Source organism: Protopterus annectens, chromosome 1.part2 (genome assembly GCF_019279795.1).
Source record: "Protopterus annectens isolate FY-2018-M chromosome 1.part2, PAN1.0, whole genome shotgun sequence".
Classification (NCBI taxonomy): Eukaryota; Metazoa; Chordata; order Ceratodontiformes; family Protopteridae; genus Protopterus; species Protopterus annectens.
The window spans coordinates 1,245,594,742-1,245,616,286 of NC_056727.1; the positions used below are offsets into that span (position 1 = coordinate 1,245,594,742).

General features: G+C 39.2%; 2 protein-coding genes across 2 annotated transcripts in view; one reads left to right on the forward strand and one right to left on the reverse strand.

The window, feature by feature from the left end:
- Window positions 1–21,545, reverse strand: part of RLF (RLF zinc finger) — a 1,792,276-nt gene that overhangs the window by 507,516 nt on the left and 1,263,215 nt on the right. The gene's annotated exons all lie outside the window — the stretch shown is intronic.
- The window catches only part of ZNF593 (zinc finger protein 593), a 262,896-nt gene that overhangs the window by 307 nt on the left and 241,044 nt on the right, over window positions 1–21,545 (forward strand). The gene's annotated exons all lie outside the window — the stretch shown is intronic.

Sequence of the window (21,545 nt, forward strand, 5' to 3'; positions counted from 1 at the left end):
ACTGTCGTAAATTTCAACTTTCAAATAGATTTATACCTCATCCTGGACTTGCCATGGCATATCCTTAAGTAAATAAAGTAATGTCTTTCGGCTTTTCCTGGTTAGGGGTCGCCACAGTGGAATGCCAGTCCGCTTATGATTGGAGGTAGATTTTTACATTGCCGAGCTGCCAGCCCGATGCCCAACCTTCAACGAAGGCACACCCATTCACGCACACATCTACCTGTATGTCTTTAAACATCACTCGACCGTGGGGAAGGACATGCAGAATCCACACAGAAGACGCTCCAGCTAAGAATCGAACCGGAGAAACTCTTGCTGTGAGGCGACAACGCTAACCGCTGCACCACCGTGGCTATTATGGCATATCCTTCTCTGAAAACCTTGAAAAGAATATTATGATCAGGTTCAAACGTCTGCTCTCATAGTGAAACCCTACCTAAATACAAGATAATCCCAAGATGAAATCGGAGCAACCATGAGAAATTCTCAACAGAAAAAAAAAATGACCTGGGTGATTGAAGCTTTTAGGTTCTCTCTGCAAAGAATTGCAGAGTTCTAGATTGGAGTATTTACATGGCATATCCTTAAGTAAATAAGTGTAGGTCCTTCACATATGAGCAATGAAGAACAGCTCTATTCACTTCTAACTCGGTCAATAGTAAGGAGGTCTTCTGCACAAAGAAAGCTGCTTCAAGCAGGAAGGGTCCAAATGCAAACCTGTTGGGTGGCATCACCCATAGTAGAGACTTTAAAGCTCTTTTAATAGTAAACCATGAGCACCCTAATACATGGGACTCCATACTTGGAAATTAGTCAGAATATTTTGTCCCCCTAGAGAGTGGTCATTCTTGGCAGATGCTCCTAGGCTGGACCAGACAGTTGAAGCTGCTGTTTTAAGCATAACCCTGTACCACAGCTAAAAGCTCTCTTTCCAAACAGGGAGTGTAAGGCTTTGGATAGCATAGCAAAGTACCTTTTATGTGGAATGCAGTCAGTTTACCAAAGATAATTTGTACCGATTGCCATGTTGTGGGAAAAAAGATTGTTGAAGACACTTTTGTCAATTTTTGCGGTTACATTTTTCCCTTTTATTTTTTATTTTCTCCCAAGTCTTTTGGGTTTCTAATACCATGATGGGAATGGACCTCCTTCATAAGTTGAAGAATGATTAAAGTTCATGAAATGAGTATTGTTTTAATCTTTGATGTTAGCCAGAAGTGCTCTTAGCACCACCTGCAATGTGCCCGGTAATGACTCCTGCAATATATATCGGTAACATGTCTAAGTATGATTGTGAATGCTTTTTTTTATAAGACCCATTGCTCCTGCTATTACTGGAACTTTCTTCCACATTGTCCGTATTTCTGCCTGCAAATCCTGGTAAGACACTATAGTCAGTGGGAGTAACAATTTCAGTAATCAATGCTACTTTTGTCTTCTTTTCATGGACTACTGTATCTGGTTTTCTCGCATCTTTTGATTTTGAACTGTTGGTAATGGGTGATCCCATGCAATATAAACTTCATCATTTTCTATAATGGTTTATGACTCATGTTTCCAGTGTTTTTTATCTTCAGTACCATCATTTTTGCACAACCCCCAGTGCAACAGTCTTGCCACATTATTATGCCTTTCAGTATACAGTCCTTCTGTCATTAGTATATCATAACCAACAACAAGATGTGCGACTCTTTCCAATTCTGTTTTATAAAACCTGATTTTTTTTTTTTATTTCTCCCACATGTTCAATGGACTTGGTGGACTGTTTACATGTTCATTTACAATCTTGGGCCGCCAGTATTAACCTTTTTAACTGTCTTATGTTCACCTCTCCTTAACCATTCCTGCATTTGATCCTGTTAAACATGAGGCTGTTCCAAGAGATGTCCTAGTCCTATGTTGCAGTATTCTTCATGTGGGATTCTCTGCCTCAGGTGACCCGAATGTCAGCTCCAGTACAAAAGCTTAAGCCTGGCTGCTGTCGGTGCATGGGACATCGCACATAGGGCCATATGCCAGGGACCTTAAGTGTGAAGTCTGCACGCACAGACCTCAGAACATTACAGACACAGTCGACATCACATCTATTGCTTCGCTCCTCTACTCGAAGACTTCTAAAGTTATGTACCTCATTTGAGATTTTTGCCTTTATTTGCCTGAGCTTGGTTTGCTGTAGTTAGCATTAGCCGATGTCAGCTAAGAAGGATAAATGCCGATGCGGGCACCAGATACCACATAAGGATATGCACGATTGCTGCGCCTTTTGTCTAGGCCGAGAGCACGACCATACCACTTGCTTCATTTGTCAATCTTTTATGCCCAAGACCCAGCATAGCTGTCTGGCCACCCTTAACTTATACTTAGAAAATCAGAGGCTCAAAAAACTAGATCTCAAAATGGATCCCGAATCGGCCTCTCCAATGGAACCACCACGGAAAAAGGCCAAGGTTTCCAGGCCTACATCCTCTGCCTCTCCGCCATCATACGTCCCTCCAGCTTCTGATTTAGGGGTTGAGGGATGTCAGATAGAACCGTCTACTTTGACAGCTCCCCTCGAGAAAGCCGCTTCAGAAGTAACTGCCAGCACGTCCACGGAGATGGCCCTGACGTTCCCTACTGATGTCGGGGGGGGGGCAGATATTGTTAGATAGCCAAACGGGATTCCTCTGCCAGAAACCCATACCATTTCCCAGGCTCCTGAACCCAAGCCTTCTCCGAGACCTACGCCTTTAAAAAGAAAACAAAAAGCTAAACACTAGACTCCACCTTCTGAAGGAGTCCCAGACTGGCAGTCATTTACCAGCTCTTTGATGCAGGCCTTCATGGCCCTTCGGCCTACAGCCTCTTCCCAACAATGCATGACTGCCTTGCCCACCTCCCTTTGTCAGCCCGCCTCTCCCACTGCCTCCTCATTTGGAAATCCATCACAACAAACCACTGGGTACTGGCAGTTATACAAAATGGATATTTCCTTTCTTGGAAGGAAAAACCCCTTCCCAGGGGCATTCCTTTTTCACCCAAAAACAACTCCACCTCATCCCTCTCATACTGCAAGACCTTCTGAGATTAGGAACCATAGAACCTGTCCTTCCCAGGGCAGGAAGGAAAAGTCTTCTACTCGACTTTTTCTGATCCCCAAAACAGATGGCCTTTGGAGACCAGTACTAGATTTATCCTTTCTAAACTTTTTCCTAAAAGTTCCATCATTCATAATGTTATCCCTTGAAACACTTCTTCCATTGCCAGCACAGGCTTTTATGGCCACTCTAGATCTAAAGGAAGCTTATCTCCATATTCCCATAAAATCCTCCAACAGAAAATTCTTACATTTTACTGGGCCCTGTTCTCATTTTCAATTTACAGCCTTGTCCTTTGGTTTATCTACTGCACCAAGGGTATTTACAAAATGCCTAGCCCCAGCTATAGCTTTCTGCAGAACAAAAGGTGTCCAAATCTATCTTTACCTAGATGACATCCTCATCCTAGCAGAAACAGAGCACACCCTTCTAAATCATCTGATGTTCACCACTTCCCTACTTCAAAGCTTGGGATTCACCCTCAACCTCCTAAAATCATTCTTAATCTCAGAGCAGGACAAAATCTTTCTGGGCTGCAGGATCAGAACAGACCTGATGCAGGCTTTTCTCCCTCAGGACAAAGTTCTGTCTCTCTCCACTCAATTCCAAAGTCTATTACAGGTTCATCAGATATAAGAGAATTCTTGCAAATTCTGGGGCTCATGGCAGCCACCATCCCGATGCTACCCCTAGCCAGAATGCACATGCGAAAGCTCCGATGGTACCTGAAAAATGTGTGGTCCCAACACCAACATCCCCTAGAGCAACAAGTTACCCTCCTGCCCTGCCTCAAACCAGAACTACAGTGGTGGATCCAACAAATACTTCTGAACCTGGGCCTTCCACTACAACCACCGTCCCCAATCTAGCATATGCATACAGATGCATCAGACCTAGGGTGGGGGGCTACCATGAAAGGTTTCATGGTACAGGAGGCCTGGAATCCTACCCTCCAAAAGAAATATATCAATGTCGGGAAATGACTGCAGTTCTTCTAGCCTTGAAAGCCTTCCTTCTATTCTTCAACCGGGCCACCTTCAGATATTCACAGACAACACCAGAGTTATGTGGTATCTCAACGAACAGGGAGGGACTAAGGCCTACCACCTGTGCTGGATAGCATTACAAATTTGGAACTTCACCTCCAGGCACAGCTTAACCCTGGAGGCAACATACATCCCCTCTCAGGGCAACAAACAAGTGGATATTCTCAACCGAACATTCTCCCTACAGCACAAGTGGATGTTGAACAGGGATACCTTTCTAGACATTGTCCACCAGTGGGGCACACCTCAAGTAGATCTGTTTGCCTCCCCCCCCCCCAGAACAGACAATTGAAAAAAATCTGTACCAAGGATCACTGTCCACTTGCCTGGAAGGGTAGATGCCTTCAGCATTCCATGGAAGGATTGGTCTCTATATGCTTTTTCACCCTTCCCTCTCATTCAAAAAGTCCTCCTGAAAATTTATTTATTTTTATTTATTTATTTTACATTTGTTGACCGGGATAGTCCGACTGGATACATGTCCATTTTCAGCGGAGGCCCGGGGAGAAGAGCTCCACATAGATACAAGACAATATAGTTACAATACAGTGAGATAAAAATAAAAATAAAATAAAGAAAAGGAAAAATAGGAAAATACAAATTACATAAAAATTAGTTACTATAGCCTAACTATTTTAACTACAGTTCGTAATACAATTATTAAAGTAGTGCAGTAGGTAAATTGAGACAGTTATAAAATATGGTTACGGTGGTGGTGAGCAGTTAGTAGGCAGATGGATTAAAGGTCCCCTCTCTAGGTTGTCCTAATGGTTTTGGATTAGTTATGGAATAAGTGAGGCCTATGTTTAACAAAGGGCATCTAGTCTGGATATACGCATGGGCAGAGCCATTTCGCCTTAAAATGTTGTTTTAGAGTCTTTTTAAATTGACCAAGGGAGGAAATTAGCCTAAGGTTGTTGGGGGAGGGAATTCCATAGCTTTCCAGTGGTGTTAGCGAAGAGAGCTTCACCACCCATATTGTTGGATTTGGTGGTGTGGACAAGGTGTCTGTTAGAGGAGCGAAGGCAGCTTAGATTGGAGTAAGGAATAATTATATTACTCAGTGCAGGGGTTTTATCAGGTTGTTTAAGGATTTTAAATGCTTCTGTGAGTTGGTTCAACTTGAGAAGATTGGGTAGTTCTAACCAGTCAAGTTTTTTCAGATTAAGGCAGTGATGCGTTCTAAAGGGCAATCCAGTTACAAATCTGGCTATGTGATTATAAGAAGCAGAGAGTTTGTTCAAATCACATTTGTTAAGGTAAGAAAGAACAGGAGAGGCATATAGGAGAGTAGAGAGAATGTGAGTACGAGCAATGGCTAATTTGGCAAAAGGGGTTAGAAAGTTCTTTATTCTGTATAAGGATCCAAGTTTCTTATTTACAGTCTTAATGGTTTGATTGATATGCATATCAAATCTAAGTTTGTTGTCAATGATAACTCCTAATAGTTTTGTATAGGAGTCGGGTGGGATGATGGTTTCATTATTGGATTGTATAGTGAGATGTGTGGGAGGAGGGGCAGGAGTGGGGAAAAAGAGAAGCAATTTGGGAAAATCAGGAAGGACAAACCAAAAATCTTGCTGGTGACTTCCTACTGGCCAAGGCAGCACTGGTTTCCCCCTATTCTCTCATTAGCCAAGGGCAATCACCACAAGTTACCCTCACAAGGTGGACCTACTTACACAACAAAAGGGAGTCCTTATTCAGCCTCCCCGACAGATCCTAGGCCTAACACTCTGAGTGATAAACTTGTAATCCCTTTGAGACACCACTACTTAGAGGACATGCTTTCAGTCTTGAGGGGGTCAGGAAGCCTACTACTAGGAAATCCTACTTATTGAAATGGGAATGATTCTCCAAATGGTGTCTCCACAAGGACAGGGACCCCTGCCAAGCAGACCCTCCCCCAGCCCTTACCTATGTGTGTGAACTAATTAAGGCTGGTCTTTCATACTCTTCAGTGAAAGTCCATCTATTAGGAATTTCAGTCTGTCTACCACTAGATCCCTCTTTACTATCCAGGCTAGATGTCAAACTATTCCTGAAAGGGGTCTTACACATCAGACCAACAAGAAAAACCCATCCCACCCCCTTGGGAGCTAAATTTCATTCTGGAAAAACTAACACTGGCCCCTTTTGAACCAGCCAGTGCTGCTACACTCCAAATGTGTACATGGAAGACTGTACTGCTGGTGGCCCTTTCCTCAGCTAGAAGAATGTCGGAATTAAAAGCTCTCATGGCCTGCTCTCCCTACAATATCTTCCACAAGGATAGGTGACACTACACACTAATCCTTCCTTTATGCCTAAAGTGGGCATCGAACTGTCCCTAAAGCAATCCTATTACCTGCCCACCTTCTTTCTCTCTCCAACCAATGACAGTGAGAGGATACTCCATTCCCTGGATCTGCACAGACAACTAAGATTCTACCTAGACAAAACTAAGTCCATCAGAAAATCTAACCAATTGTTTGTATCCTTTCACCCTAGGGCCCTGGCCAAGGCAGTCTCCAAGCAAACCATTTCCTGCTGGATCAGGAAAACTATTTCCTTCTGCTACTCCCACCATGGCAAACACTTACCCCATTTGGTAAGAGCTCATTCGACCAGGGGCATGGCAACCTCCAAAGCCTTCCTCAAAGGCCTGGTCACAGCCTCCATCCTAGAAGCAGCCACCTGGTCCACAATTCACACCTTCATCAAACACTACAAACTGGACCACATCTCCAGAACCTAGGCAGGATTTGCTAGAGCCATCCTGCAGAGTTTTGTGGAATCAGCTACATCTACCTCCACCCTTCCCTCTAATGAAGCTGTAGTACTCTCCCACACTAAGAATACTGCAACATAGGAATAGAAGGACATAGAATAGTTATATAAAATCTTACCATAACCATAGATGTCCTTCTCTTCCGTATTGCGGTATTCCTTCCCACCCACCTATCCCCTTTACTGACTACTGACATATCTTTAGGGCAGTCTGAAGCTCTACCCTACATCAGGGGCAGACTTGCCAGCATATGACACTTTGCACCTCTGGCTGACATCTTTTGTTATTCTCTATGGGACTGTCCAACTGGGCATTTAATTTCTGAGGTCTGTGTGTGCAGACATCACATTTAAGATCCCTGATTTATGGCCCTATGTGTGACGTCCCACGCACCTACAGCAGCCAGGCTTAAGCTTTTTTATAGGAGCCGACATTCGGGTCACCTGAGGCAGAGAATCCCACAGGAAGAATACTGCAACATAGGACCAGAAGGACATTTGTTGGAACAGCCTCATGTTTAACAGGATCGAATGCAGGAATTGTTAAGGAGAGGTGAGCACAAGACAGTTAAAAAGGTTAATACTGGCGGCCCAAGATTGTAAATGAACGTGGTTATGGTAAGATTTTACACAACTATTCTTTTCCTATAGTTGCAACTATAATTATGCATTTTCCACATTTCTTGCCTTTTCCTCTGATCCTTCACCTTATATTCTTGCTTTTCTTTTTTGGCACATTCCGTTGCTGCTTGATTTTTATCTACTTCTGGTCTGATTTCCATTCCTGCTTGACGCCGATGTGCTCCTGCTAAACTAAGAAGGGAAGTCATCCTAAGACTTATTCTCCATATGTTTCAAAACGTTCACTATGTTTAGGTCATGTGAGGTCAGCAGATGTATATGCAGTTCCAAAATTGCAGCTCTGTACATGTAATCATTTTCGAGGAGGCCCATACCTCCTTCAGAATGGGACTATATAGTCTTGGTATGCACTGATTTTTATATATCATTTGATGAGTATGAAGCATCCTTCTTGTTTTACTGGGGCCAGTTAATCACTCCAAAACTGTAGGTTAGGACAAGAAAAGCAAATTGGTTTATAGCTTGGACTTTGTTCCCAGATGTCAACACTGTTTTCTGTATTAATTTAGGTCTTCTAAAATATTCCTTACTAAGCTTATTCGCATTTGTTTGTTTTATTGTTGATCCTTCATCATTTCCCAAATATGTATACACTCCCTCTGCTCAAGTTCTTTTATGTCACAATCATGTCTGAAATTGATGTATTATTGGTGCTGCAGCTTTCTTGCTGTGAAGGTTGCTTTTGCATATTTATCAAAACCAAATGGCATTCTTATATTTGAAAAAGTTTTGATCACTTGTAGTTGTGCTTTGAGTTCCTCTTCTGATGAGCTGTACAGTTTTAAATCATCTACAAAAAGAAAAGTCTTTACAATTTGTTGTTTTCTGGGAGCCAAATTATAGCCATGACCTAATCTGTTAAGTAGATAACTTAATGAGTTAAGGGCAAGACAAAAGCAGCAGTGTTGGAGAGTCGCCCTGGAATATCCCCTCTGAATTTTTGTCCGTTGAATAATAATTTGTCCTTTATCAAGCCTCAAATGCAAAGTGGTTTGCCACTGTTCCATGGTCACTGTAATGTAATCGATTAGTGTAGGGTGTAGCTTATACATTTTTAAGCACTGTTTTAGCCATGAATTTGGGATACTTTCAGATGCTTTTTTGTAGTCTGTCCATGCCATAATTAGATTCTTCCCCTTTTTACACTTCTCCATTATGACTTTAAACATCAAATGATCGTTTGTTCTATATGACTTTTTTATTACCCTTTTGTTCTGTTGCCATTATTGAGTTTTTTCTAAATGACTATAAAATCTGTCAGCATCAATTCCAGTATATAGTTTATACGCCGTCAGAAGGCAAGTTATTGGTCTAGAGCTTTTAGGATAGCTTGCAGGTTCACTCTTAAGTAGGAGAATTGACTTTCCTGTTAGCTAGGCTGGTGTCTGTTAGGGTGCACATATAAACAGTTCTTCCGCATGGCTAAATCTTCATGTAAAGATGTTAATACTTTTAACCAGAATTTAGATACTGCATCTGGACCTGGGTTTTTCCAATTACGAGCTTTTCTCAGTTTTGTTTCATTCTTTCCAGTTGCTACTTCATCCCATTGCATGTCCTGTACATTTGAACTTCTTATTCTTTCTTTTACTACTTCTGTCTATTTAACATCTTTATGTCCCACAGGATCTTAATAAGTATTTCTCCAAAATGTATCATTTTTTTTTTTTTTTTTTTTTTTTTTTTTTTTTTTTTTTGTGGCGTTTCAGTTCCTTTTGCTTTGATTCCCAGTTCTTTAAAAAACTTTTTGGGTTATCAATAAATTGCTAATGTTGTGCTTTTCCATTATAGTTATCTGCATATCATCTAAGTTTTTCTGCCTGTGCTGATATTTTTAGTTTATTATTTGCAATAGTGCACAATAGATCCTGATCTGTTCTGATACTGCACATTGCTTTTATCACGTCTATCTTTCTGAGTATTTTTGTTGATCTGTTCCCTCTTCTGCACTCTTCTAACAGTGACGCTTGTTTTAATTGTATGTTTTCTCCGTTTGATACTTCCATAACAGCGTTCAGTTTCTCCCCTTTATTTTCCTTGCTACCCTGTGTTTTGTGGTGACATTTTATCTGTTATTAATTTAGCTGCACATTAATATATCCTATTTGTCTGTTGTATCACATGAATCTTTATGGACAGTCTTAATTACTGTGTTCATTTGTTTTACCAAACTTCTAACTTTTGGGGTTTTAATGACTTTCTGTAGCCTATTACTTTCATTGATCTTAATATGTCTGTCCATCTCTATTAAATCAAGCAACCCTTCTTAGATAATTTCTTCTAAACTGAGGGCACATTCTTTGTCCTCTATTTCCTGTGGGCATTCTATAGATAGTTCCACAGTATCTTTCTGTGCCACATTCTATTCGGTTTCATCCTATGTCATCCATTGCTCTTTCATATGGGAACCCACTAGCCTTTCACACTACTACATTGGCTGTGTCAGAGTTGCCACAGTTTCTTTTTCCTCCCCTTGCTGTGCAACTCCAACTGCACGTTTGTACTGGTTTCCTGTGGAAGGCTCCAAAGTATCTTCATCTGGCAACTGATCAGATGTTTCCCGCTCCACTGATTTTTTGCCTTAATTTGGAGATCCATTGCTCTATCCTGTTGTGATGTTTTCTGAGTTAGATTTTCTACACTAAACCTTTCACTTTGCAGATAATCCATAACCTCAGTTTCTATTTCTTTAACTTCTACATTGCTATTCCTCTTTTCTACTTTTCCCCTTTGTTTTCTTACTTTTTGTATTGTAAAATTTTCTACGTTTGGATACCTGCGCTTATATTTCTGTTCAAATATCTTTGGTGCTGCTCTTTCTATATTGATTAGCTTTGCATTCTTCTTTGCATAAATATTACACCTTATTAAATCCCTCTGTCTTTCCATTGTCCATATTTTCTTCAGATGTCTCCCGATCATCCTTTTTCTCTTTAGTTTGGGGACATGTTCCATCATGCTGTGTTCTAACCTGTGGTAGAATTTCTAGACAAAATCCTTCATTTCACATATATTTCATAACTTCAACTTCTATTCTTTTAACTTCTACTTTACTAATTTTCTGTTCTATGTTCCGTCATTGTGATCTTATTTCTTTTTATTGTGAAATTTTCCATATCTGGATGCCTTTGCCTGTGTTTCTCTTTGAATATCTTTGGGGCTGCCTTTTTTGTGTTTGATTAATTTGGTTTTATCCTTTGCATAAATATTGCACCATATTAGATCTCTTTTCTTTTTTTTTTTCCTGTGTCCATATTTCTTTTTTATCAACAGCTAAATGATTAATTTCCTCCTTGATGTGAGACCGGATTGTGAAAAAACATTATTGAGGCATCTTACAAAATTTTCTTGTGATGGCTTAAGATTGTCCCCAAGGTCACTGACGTACACACTTGCTTAGCAAAAGTGCCTGCTGTATCTGCCCCATAAGGATGCTACTTCTCATCTACACAGCACAGAAAGGTTTATTGCAACTTTGCAAGCCAAGTGTATGTCCATGGCCCATATGCACCATACCGTACTCATATTCACTGTGGGAACCTGTGTCACAACAGACTGGAACACTTGCCTTCCCCAGGATGAGTGAACTGACATTGACCGCTCACTCCCTCTATCCCTGGTCGGTGCGCAGCTTCCTAATTGAACCCAGATTACCTGTGGTGTAGTCCACGTTCATCACAGATACATCTAGTTTACATTTTCTCCCATTGTCTGTATGGATTTTCTGAGTACCCTAACTTCATTCCATCCTTCCAAAAGCATGCACGTTTTGATTGGTTGCATTAAAATTGTGTTTCTGTGTCTTTTTATTAAAATTCATAAATACATATATGTATATAGTGTGTTTGTACGTCTGTGTGTGTGTGTTTATATAATAGAGAGAGAGGGAGAGATGCACACATGTAATAGTGTATGTATACATGTGTGTGTGTGTATGTATGTGTGTATATATATATATGTGTGTGTGTGTGTGTGTGTGTGTGTGTGTGTGTGTATGTATATGTGTGTGTGTGTATATATATATATATATATATATATATATATATATATATATATATGAGAGAGAGAGAGATAGACAGGCATATGTAGTTTATGTATATGTGTTTGTATGTATGTCTCTCTCTCTCTCTTTGTATGTATGGGTCTACTTCTAAATTTCAAAGTTTCAAAACTTCGAATTTCTTATGGTTGGCACCATAAGATCAAAGTTTTGAAACTTTGAAAGGTAAATAAAAAAAAAATAAAAAAATAAAAATCTTTGTTTTTTGCAGGGGGCAAGCCTCCCTTCACACCCCCCTGCTAATTTAAATATACCAACTCCAAGATCGCACTACAGGAAAGAAAACAGTAAATATACCATTGCTCACTGTACAGTGCTCTCCATTTAAATGGTTCAGCGTTTCAAAACTTTGATCTTATGGTATGGACCATAAGAAGTTTGAAGTTCTGAAACTTCAAAATTTAGAAGTAGACCCAATATAGAAATACACACACACACACACACACACACACACACACACACACACACACACACACACATGCGCGTGCACAAACACACACAGACGGACACATATATACATATGTAGAGAGAGAGATTATGCGCACATAATTACAGTAGGATAGTGGTAGTAGTCCCTTTAAATTTGCTAGCCCCAAAGGGTCATGTAGTGTTGGAGTGGGAAGGACCCTGTAAATTAGCTGGCTCAGAAAGAGGCAGGCAGGGGAAAAAAATAATAAAGAATGGCTTCAAACATATCTGATTAAGATGCAATACCCTGATACTAGACATTTTCTTTACCCTTGGTTCTGAAGCGTGTCTGGTTAGGACTCTAGAAGGCGAAATGTTTACTAGAAGGAAGGCAGTACAGAGTGCTCCTTTGAGGGAATCGACCCAATACCCTTTAACTGGGGCCATGTGTATGCATCTCCACCTGTGAAAAAGTGCAAGAGATGGATGATTCTTATTATTTCTGTGTGTGAAGACCTGAATTGTACGTATTTCAGATTATCCTTGCCTGTGAAAAACATGCTGTTGTGCATAGCTCTTTGTTGTGAGGTCTCTATAATTACAGTTCATTTCTTTTAGTTAGCTATTTTGCCAGAACCCTGTATAACAGGAGTACTCTATATGAATGTAATGGAAAACTGTAATGTATCTTAAATTATTTTTGAACTTTCTTGTAAATAGGATACAAAGTTTGATCCCCCCCACCATTTGCTTACGGTGTGATTGAACCATTATCTTGCCTACACAGTGCTTTCCCATCACCCACAAAAAAAGGACAGTCTGTCCAGTAGACTTACCCAATTCACAAATAGAGAAAATAAAAAAGCTGACTTCACTGACTGATTTAATTTCTTCTAGTAAACCTTATGCTACAGCAATGGAGAATGAGGACAGAAACTGAGGCCTTTTCATATGGTGTGACTTTCTCAAAGTTGATTGATGTACCTGAGTAATGCTCTCCACTAAAATCAGTCTGCTGGAGTATTACATTTGTAGTTCACAAAAATAAACGTGTGTGTATAAGAAGTTTACTAATTACTTTGGGTGTAGTTGGCTGTCTGAGACCAGCTGTTCTGCATAATGACTATGGATTCAGAGTTCTGGTTGAAAAAATGTATGAACTGATTGAAGCCTTGGTAAATGCCACCACCACGCCTCACAGAGAAGATGTGCTGCCATAGATCAATAACTGCTGAACCTCCATCAGCAGATTTCCACCCTGGTAAACCAACAGTCCAACTCAGGAGGAGGCCATAGGTTCAGTTCTACCCCGACAGAGCTCAGACCAGATGTCATTGAAGTGTACCACTGTCTTCAGTTATGACCAGCGTAAAATAAAATAAAATACAATTACATGTTGGAGTTAGACAATGTCTGACAAGTTTGTATAGTTAATGTATAAAACAGTAGATTCAGAAATTGACAATTAAAGTGAAAGTGTACAGTAAGATGTTTTATGACAAAATACATTGGTTGCATCAGTATGTAACAGATTAACACGAGTTTAAGAAAAATCAAATTAACAGTGTTAAGTTGTGTTTCTTCATACGTATACATAAGTGTAGATTGTGCAAATGGTATATATTTTATTTTTTTAGTCGACATCACAAATCAGTTTTATTTATTTACACTTTGACTCGGTTAGTCCCACTAGACCTACTGCCTCTTTCAGGGGAGAAAAGGAGGGAATATTTAAGCTGTCTAGGGGAAATTTGGCCTTTTTTTTTTTTTTGATGAGTGCCATGTGATCTTTTACATCTCCTCAGCTGCTATCAAGTTGTGTAGATGGGGCCTCAGTTTCTTGTCTAATTTGAAGGAGTGCAGTACTCCTCTCATGCTGCACCAATCCAACTAGCTGGTGTAAGAATAGAAGCCAACGAACTCTGCACGAAAGATGTTTGCTAACTGTTGAGCTAGTGAGACTGCTAAATGACCTTTGGCATTATTGTTGGTGTTCCCTTAAGGAAGCTTTGAAAGTTTGTTAATCTAAATTGTTTTTTACTGTCCTTTAGAAGATTATTCTGTATAGCAGGTCCAATTCTGGAGAAGGCTGTTGCTAACAGTGATATTTCTGAACTTTGGGTGGGCAAGGGGGAAAGAATTATCTTGAGTATTTCTTGGTAAGTAGTCATGCTTTCCTAGTATGGATGGCGTTTTCACAGCAAAGCAGTGTTCAGATTTAATAAATCTATGTAGAATGCAGGGAAATAGCTCTGTTAGTTATGGAAAGCTTTTTTTAATGGGTCACAGTGGTGGATATTTATGTCTGTTCGCAAAACAAATCCAAAAATCTTATTCTCAATGTTTTGTATGTGTTGTGGGGTGAATAAAGACAGAGAAGTAGGAGTTAATCTAGTTTGGGTATTAGCATATTTTTGGCTATAGCTGTACATGTTATGGAGGATAAGAAGTGGGAGAAACAGTAGCATAGTTTGTTGAGTAGCAGAATAATGCACAGTTCATGCAGTACATAGTACGTTAGTAGTAATTGGCAGCCTATTAAACAAAAGGTGCCTGGAGTTGTACCAATTGGACTTCACACTGGGCTGTTAATTTTTAGAAGTGTAGAATCTGCATTCTGTCGCTGTGCTATCATCAAACCTATGACATGAATTATTATATTAAAAAGGAACAAAATACCAAGAATGTTGGTTTTAGGCAACATGATTACACTGGTGAAAGTGCAATACATTTTTAAGTATAAAACAACTGCAAATACAATTGAAGGGATATGTGTACTCCCTTGGGTGAAGTTCTACATCTTGTAGGTCTTGCCTAATTTGTTTCATGTTAATTGACTAAAAGTTTCCCCAGTTTAAAGAACTAAGCTATGTTTGTGGGAGATTCAGCCAGATACACAGTCAGAAACACAGAGGCCCAACAAAGAGAAAGTGTAGAGCTGGAAGACAAGTGTTACACTGAGACTTGTCAAGATTCCTGTTAAAATATTGAAAGAAGCCAATATAGGAACTAACAGGGAGTAACAAATTTGCCAAAAGACTCTAATAGTTAAAGTGATAAAAGTTAGTGTAGAGGGACAGTGAAAAGTAATATTTCTTGCTGAAAGCTAATTATTTCTCCCAGAATTTTCTTAAGGTCCATTATAGCAGTTTTAGGTGGAATGTAAATACATGCCAGTGTAATCCTTCACCCTTGCCAGTAGCCCCTTACACAACAAATCTGCCATTATCATTGTTTCCTTCTATCGCTATTGGAGCTCCTCTTGCATTTAGTATATGTACTCCTTTTTTCCTTTGTCCGAGGTATTCTGCTAAATAACCGTCCTGAAAACCTTTATCAAATTCACATGTCCAGTTCTTTCCAAGTGTGTCTTCTGTAACATAGCTATTTGCACTCTACATTTTTAATGCAGTTTCTTCTTTGTATTTATCTGTGAGGCCATTTACATTTAAAAGCATTAAAGAAAGCATCATTATATTAAAAAGTTATTATTCCCACCTTTTATGTTCAACACCTTTTTTGTTAAATGTCTAGTTCCAGCGTTTGTGTTACATGCATACACTGTTTCTGTTTGGCAGGTTAAACTTTTATACAGTTGTTTCTTGTCCTATCCATTTGAGCCTATGTCGCATGTTATAAAACTTTTTGTGTTATTAAAAGTCCTGAAAACGCACGCACACGCACACACAATACCTCCATAAAACCTATTAACTTAATACTAACACAGAAAACTATGTACACCTTCAAATGTTGAAGTTTTACCTTCCTAATAGGAACAGAAGTCCCATACTGACAGTCACACTTACTGACTTGAGTTAACCTAAAAGAAAGGTTATCCATTCTAAGAGGCATGGTGCAGCATGTGCTTCTACTAAGTACTGATTGGTATAGTCTGTAGAGCTATCCCAGCTGGGAAAACCCCTGAATAGTTTTCAGAGAACATTTACTATATTGAATGTTTTAGAAAACATTATCTTTGAGCTAGTGTTTCTCTTCTTTTTCTCCCCCCAGCCAATCACTGTCCACCAGGCTGCAGCCAGTTTCTCCTTATCAGATTGTTTCCATGGAAACATGACGACCAGCTGCAGAACTGTTACTGATCATACAAGTAGTAGTGCTAAAAAAAACACTCATAATATTCAGTGTTCTTATTCATTTACTTGCTGTGTCTTAAAACTTGTTACTAAATCAATCTAAGGTATTTAATCCAGCCATTCCAGTCCCCCATGCAAGAATGAAAAAAGGACATTAATTTTTCTTTAATCGTGTTTTTAACCAGTTTTCTACATTGTAGTGCATACATTTCTTAAAACTGAACAAGAAAAAGAGAAGGAAGAAAAAAGAAAAAAAAAACAACAGCACCTGTTTACAGTCCCCATTACACTTGCAAATAACTGAAAAAAATATACTTTATAGCAGGGCTGTCCAACCTTTTGGCTTGGCAGGGCCGCATTGATTGAACAGAAATTGTCTTAGGGCCGCATATAAAATATATCATATAGTTAACTCTTTTTCACTGCGATGGGAGACCAAAGTCGACCTCCTGGCTGTACTGTAGGTGCATTTGAACAATGAATAATTGTGATAAATGCCTAATATTGCCTTTAAATTCTAATTCTCGTTCTAATTCTAATTCTCTAATCTAACAGTTAACTCTAACATCTTAGTTAATATATATATTTTTTTTGCAAATAGATATTCACTACAGCACTAGCATTTCTCACTGGGAAAACCACTCCAGCAGTCCAACTATGTAAAATGTCAACATTAGCAGTCCTACAATACTATAATCCACAAAAATAAGACAACACATTTGCAATAAAGTAAAGAATTCACGTTACTGACTTAATAAAACAATGCTGAATAAGCTACAAGAGTCTCTCCCAAACAAATAACTGGTACCAGAAACATGGCCTCAAGCTAAATGCCAAAAAATGCATCATCATCCCCTTTGAGGAGAGCCCCTGTATTCTTCCTTTACAAGAGTCATTATTGACTGCATTGCCCTTTTTGGCATGTGCCTCAGCAAAACACCATGCCAAAAGAAAGACTACAACCATTTCTGACAAAAATGGTCAAATTACTAAGTTCACTTAGTTATCCAAACAGACTAAAAAGCTTCTTGCTTTCCTCTGTCTCTCACTGGCCCCTATAAATGTTATCACTGGCTTGCTTTCCAGGATAAGAAAGATCCTGCCTTAAGAGACTTCCTCTACCTCAGAAATACTGGTTATATTTAAAAAGCTCACTACAAAGACCACAGCCTTCACTGCAACATAAACAAGCCACTTTGTATGGACAGGTTCTTGACACAAAAACCTTCAACTTCTGTAAAAAGCTCCTCTCATTTTCAAACAAAGTAGTTCAGCAACACAACTGGATGGATAGCCATAAATGTACTCCTTGAGTAAGTAGCATAGCCTTCATCAAACTGGATGGAAAATCCACATACTAAACTTTCCTAGCTGGATGGCTAAGATCCAATACTGGTTATTCAAGTCTACTTGCCCAAGAAGAGGGGCCTATTTAACTAAATTCCATTTGCAAAAATATATTCAGTATACATATTAAATCTCTCTCTCACACACACACACACACACACACACACACACACACACACACACACGGAGCCCCTACTTGTAAAATAGGCAACCTCAGTAATCACATCACACACACACACACACACACACACACACACACACACACACACACACACACACACACACACACACACACACTGAATGAACTTGTCTGGAAGTCAAAATGTCTGAAAAAAATCATAATAGAGATGTATTCATCCATGCAGTTTCCCACCACCAAAAGCACCATCAATAAACCAACAAACAACTGCTCAGCAAAAAGTAAATCAGTAAGAACTCCATAAACTCTCTTAAGATAATACTGCATACTGGAGTAAACATATAACTTCCCTCCAATCTAAAGCCATTTGACATTCAGACATTTTAATTTGTGCAGAAGTTATTCACAGGCTGACATGTTACTGAGCTGTAATGCTGTCCTTCGCTTTTGAAAAAAATAAATTCCCAGACTTTGTCAATAGCTCAAAGTACAGAGATGATTATTTTTTATTTATTATGTATGTATTTATTTTTGGAAAACATCTTTAAAACTGTTAAATTGATTACACACCCAGAAACACAGCAAAGTTATTGTGATAAGTAAAGAACAGACTGCTGCAAGAAGTCAGTCACTTTAGGACTCTATGCTTGCGTTCAAACCAATGAAGCATACCTGTCAATTCCAAAAGATTTAAAGTAGCTTAATAAGAAGGTTATTTGCAAGGTTACATGGCAGTTTATATTGGAAATAAGCAGAGATATTAAAAAGGCTCTGTTTCTCATAATTATGCTGAAAAGTCTTCCAAGGTAAATACAACCTTCTGATTTAGCAAGGAACCATACCTCTCAACCTTAGAGCAAGAAATCTGGACAAAGCGAAAAATAAAAGTGGGACACAGGCCCAAAAATAGTCATGCATCACAGACACCATTGAAACAACTGTAGCTGCATCATACACCACTTGTAATGTTTCTATCCCATCATTGTCAGTTAAGCATTATATGGCTCATTCAATCCTGCCTTCTTTTCCAATAAAGAAAACCATGCTTTGAAATGACAAATGCATTAAAAATAATAAATAAAACACATTGCATCCACATCCTGCAACTTTCTACCTGCAAACAACCACAGAGCTTTCACTGAAACCAGGGCTGCTTTTTTCCCCAGAATGACAACTTTCCCTAATTAAGTCTAATGGTGTACAATTTACCAGGATCTGGACTACCTGAAATAAATTAAATTATGGCCTGTAAATTGCAAGTGCACTTTGTTTACTTAAACTATATTTCTAAGCCCACTTACTGTATTTTTTCAGTAACATCTCAATATCCATTTCCAGGTCACTTTACAAGACATTGGCAGTGGTAGACTTGACATCATTCAGAACCCCACAGGCCCACACTCATACTGCTAGCATTGTCCATTAAATATAAATATCCATCCACTGTAAATGGCAAGAAGCTATGTCCTAAAAAATCTGTTTTGGCATGCCTAGCACCCAAGTGTCAGGTTTTGAAACAAAGAAAAAATATTCTCCACAGTCCGCAAGTCTCTGTCTTTAATAATCATCTGCTGTTGCAGCACTCCCAACACATAAGCACACACATACACAATAAAACCCCCAACATTTAAAAAATGACATTGTGCCCACCTGATTTGCCAGTATTGATGATCCACCAAAGTTGTGCTTACTGTTGTCCAATCTGCCACTGCTTAGAGCCCACCAATGACCAAACAGTATTGTGTGCATTTTTGATTGTCAGAAAAAACAATACAACTTTATATGCTACAGTCCAACGTAGTCAGTCCACTACTGACCCATCAACCCTAGGCTGCTGTCTCATTCTTACTCCCTGGAACTGCATTACCTTGGATGACTACTTTTATTTCCTAAGCAAAAGACACAAATTGGAAGACTGGGCAAAATCCAGATATTCTTGAAAATCCATACAATTGAGAGGTATGATTTCATATTCAGTACAACACTCTCCCTGTCAGGAAAGCCGCAATTTAATGAAAGTGTACTTTTAATGTACAATATATTTGTGAGCTAACTTGTTTGTGTTCAGTAGGTAGATTGATCGTCATTAGCCTCTTTGTGCATGTCTGTCTCTCTGTCATGCACGCACACACACACACACACTCTTCTTCTACTTTCATGCACACAAACATTCTGCTTTCATGCATACATGCACTCACTCCGTACTTGCCTATTAACACAGGTAAGTGCTGTCCCTTTCAAAGGCGATGGCAGCAAATCCATACATGAGTCCGTCTTCAGTGAGAACACACACACACTGATTATTCAGAGCAAAATAATGGCATAAACACGCTGACCCTTCTTTGGCACAAAAAAATCAAAACTAGAAGGGGTGCTTTGGTGCATGTGCACACTGACGTTAGAGTTACAGGTCACGGGAGAGAAAAACACAAAAAAAAAGTGTTTTGGGGCATGCATGCATCGATGGTGCAGTTAGAGGTCGAGGGCCACATGGAAGAGCTCTGAGGGCCGCAGGTTGGACATGTCTGCTTTATAGCATGCAAAGAAAACAAATGCCACAAAACTGGTACTGTTTAAGAAAAAAATCTTTACTTAGTTAACTTGCCCCCCAGCACGTTTCTGAACATTAATGACATGAAGTACGGCATATGCTTTAGAGTCCCCCACAACAACAAATTCTGAAACTGTCCAATTTATTTCCAGATTTTCTTGTTCTGTCATATTTCACATATATAATTATTGCATTGTAATCCCATATTAAGTTACTTATTTTATTACTGTTCCTCTCCAAAATCCTCTCTGCTTCATTTCCAATGCACTTTTGATTCTTCTAGTCAACTCTCATGCTCCCTTTCTTCCCTCCAACATTTTCCGTTGAAAATTTTGAAAAGGTTTCACAGGTTACAGTCCATCTGTGGTCTTATTACCAGAGTAACAAGAAGGAGAATCTCCTGTTTCACAGCTTGCCCTTTGTTGAACAAACTTTTGTATTTCCTCCTTAGCATGTACTTCATCAAAAAATGATTTTGTGCCTTCAGGGATGAATACCTTGAAGACAGCTGGCTACAGCAGTTTGAATCTCACACCTGCATCTCATCATTCCCTGAATAGTGGAATAAATTTGCACCTCTTCTGTCTGTTGTACATTGAGTAATTATTCTCCACAAACACTCTGCTGCCTCCCACTTTTAGTACTTTGTCCTTCTGCAACAGTTTTGTCAGAATCAACTCTTGCTGGTAGGATTGCGTCTTTACTATTAAAGGTCTAGGTTGCTTTCTTATGTTCAGGTTTGGAGCATACACAAGATGTGCCATTTCAGCTAACAGCTCCTGCTGTGGAACACCAGTCCACTTGCTTATTTGTGCTTTCATAAAATTAATGCAGTCTGTTCCTTCCAGCTTCTCTGGTAAAGCTGAAAATCTCAGGTTTTCCCTACATGCTCTGTCCTGTAATTCCATTATTTTTTGAAACATCTCTTATTGAGCATTCTCATATTTAGCCAGCCTTTTCTTCATTTCGTCCTCTAATTTTTGCAGTTTTATCATCTAATCTGAATGTCTGTTTAAAGTTTTTTCCACTTTTTCCATCTTTTTGTTTGTGTTGATATACTCCATTATTTTGTTTATTTAACCAGTTCTGTATGCAGTTGTATTGTATCTTCCTGTAGGTTATTGGAAGTCCTGTCTGAAGATTGCATTGCTTTTTGCTGAACAGCTGCAAAACTTTTTTCAGTCAGTGTTTCTTCCTTAGTTTTTGTAGCTGTTTTTTTTTTTCCAGATCTTCTGTTTTTCTTTATTCCTGGAATCCAGGCAGTGCACTTACTAGCCGGGTCTATATTAGATCAGTGAAATGGCATTACAGTGAATGACATTTTGCCAACACATATAGACTGAAGTCCAAAAATAACGAAGGCTCAGGTCAGCGATCCCCCCCCCCCAGGGAAAAAAATTGCTTGGCCT